The following is a 2,380-nucleotide window of genomic DNA, read 5'->3' as shown; positions in this document are numbered from 1 at the left end:
TCATCCTCATCAATTTGTAGAAATAGGGAGATAAAATCAGCAGCTGGCCTTCAGCAGGACATTCACAGCACCTGAATAAGGTCCAGAGTAATCCTAGACTGGGCGATGTCTATGTTCAGGACTCGGACTTCCCCTCTTTCTCCAGGCCCAGCCCAAGGCTCCTTCTCGTCTTTGTTTTAGAAAGTTTTGCTTCTGTTACATTCCATATGGGAAGCAGCCCTGATCGCCCCACTCCTATATCCACAACAATTCCAAACAGAGAGGCATTTTCAACGTTGCCTGTCAGAATCATACCAACCTGCAGGTCTTCCAGGCATACTATGCTTCTCTTGAAATCAAGTTCATCAAAATCGGTTTGAAAGTCAAAGCTTTCAGGCTGGCTGAGACCACCTATGATGGCCTGTGAAGTGTGTTGCTGTTGTCTTTAATATTTCTGCAACTTTCTCTATTCTTTCCTTTTCAAGAGATGAATTTATTTTTTTGTCGCATTTTAGATTTTCCAGTCTCACACAGTGTCCCTTCAATGAATGATAAAACTCTCATTGCTATGTTCTATGATTCCGGTTGAAGACAAGTCTGGTCCAAAGGATTTGACCTCAGTATAGCATCCCTTATGGTTTTGTCCTTCTTTCTGCCCTGCTTCTCATTTGTGACTTCAACACCTGTTGGAGATGTCACTGCAACTCCTTGAATGTGGCTTGGAGATACAGTTTTATGACTGCAGAGTGTTTGAATATAATCTTGCTTGCTTTTGATAAAGCCAGAACCCTGCTGGAAGGATTTTGGACCTAACCCCTTCACTTTCTTCAGCTGTTCCCGCTGGATGAAGGGACCATTTTTCTCTCTATACTCAATAACAATTTTGGCTCTGTTGGCATTGAGTCCAGCAACATGCCTTAACAAAACTTCTGAACAGATGCTAGTATCAACTCCTCCAAAGCTGACGCATTCTTCTACGACACTGTCCAGAGTTGTCTTGAGTAAAGTCTCGTGTACATCATGCTGATACATTCCAACTCCAATGTTCTTCGGCTCAATTTTCACTAGCTCAGCTAATGGATCTTGAGCACACCTTGCTGTGGAAACTGCACTTCTCAGATTAGGATCCAGCCCTCTTACCTCTTTGTTGGCTTCAGGGTTCATGCTATAGATTGATGCTCTTGCCTCACATCCAGTGGTACAAAGTAATTTTACTTCATTCATGCATTTCTACATTTTCCATTATATCATTTACTGATTTTGTTATTATTTCACCATTCCTCACATAACTAAAAGAATCTGAAAAAGTCAGTTTAACAATACTTTAAATGGCCCAGGACATAGCTCCATGGCATACTGCATTCCTGGTAAGCACGAGGTCCTGAGTTTGATTCCCAGTACAAAACAAAAAACACACATCAAAAAGAAAACCAGCCTCCTCCTCCCCTCCTAAAAAAATCCCATGCCTGACAAAAAGAACCAAAGCCAAAACCAGTATCTTTATATGTTGCTTTTTAAATTTTTTGGTGGAACTGGGGATTGAACTCAGGCCCTTGCATGTGCCAGGCAAGCACTTATCCTACTGAGCTGTCTCCCCAGCCCCAAAACCAGTAACTTCAAAGACACAGTGGCTCAGATATCTGCAGCAACTCAAGCAAAGTCCACCTTTTATTAAAATGATGTGGTATTTTACATACACAGTGGATATAAGTCTCTGACCTTATATTAGGAAAAAGAGCATCCATTTATGGAAGAGGTTAAAATAGATACATAAACACTAAGGCACAGGGCTGAGTATTTGTATTGGTGTTATAGTGCTTGATAGCACATGCAAGACCTCGACATAATGCTGAAACTGATGAAAAACAAATCCTCGAAATACACGCATTCAAGTCAAATGAGAGTATGAGGTAAAAATTAAGAGAATCCATTGTTTGGTCTGAGCTACTGCACTAGGCCCAAAAGCCCACACCAAAACAGAATGTCAGGTAAATTAGATTAGCATACTAATGAAATACTAATGATGGTGGAATAGTATGTAGTTGATTTCTTTTTGACTTATTGGTATTTGCTAAAGTTTTATATTCTAAAGTTATCTTTAATAGGAATAAAACTGCTTTCAAGTGAGTTTAAACACTTTATAGACTCTCTTCATGTTGCATTTTAAAATACATCTCTACAATTGCTTTTATTATCCGTGAAAAACTGAATTCATGGGGGGAGTAATTCATATATGTTATGGTCTATGTCTAGATTTCCCCAAATCCTCATGAAGTGATGGGGTGGCTTCTAGAGTTTGTGATTAATTCATGATCCATTGCTGAGATTGTGGGAGTGAGTGCTACACCCACCCTGGGGCTGATCCCCTGAATGCAATCTAAGGCAGGGAAAGAGGCTTGCT

General features: G+C 40.3%; 1 pseudogene; it reads right to left on the bottom strand.

Annotated features, from left to right (window-relative positions):
• Positions 1–62: 62 nt before the first annotated feature.
• On the bottom strand, positions 63–1,203 carry LOC101564930 (annotated as a pseudogene).
• Between the last annotated feature and the right edge of the window lie 1,177 nt (positions 1,204–2,380).

Source organism: Octodon degus, unplaced genomic scaffold (genome assembly GCF_000260255.1).
Source record: "Octodon degus isolate 3935 unplaced genomic scaffold, OctDeg1.0 scaffold00184, whole genome shotgun sequence".
Classification (NCBI taxonomy): domain Eukaryota; kingdom Metazoa; phylum Chordata; class Mammalia; order Rodentia; family Octodontidae; genus Octodon; species Octodon degus.
The sequence above is the reverse complement of the archived record's forward strand: the minus strand, read 5'-3'. Positions and strand labels throughout refer to the sequence as shown.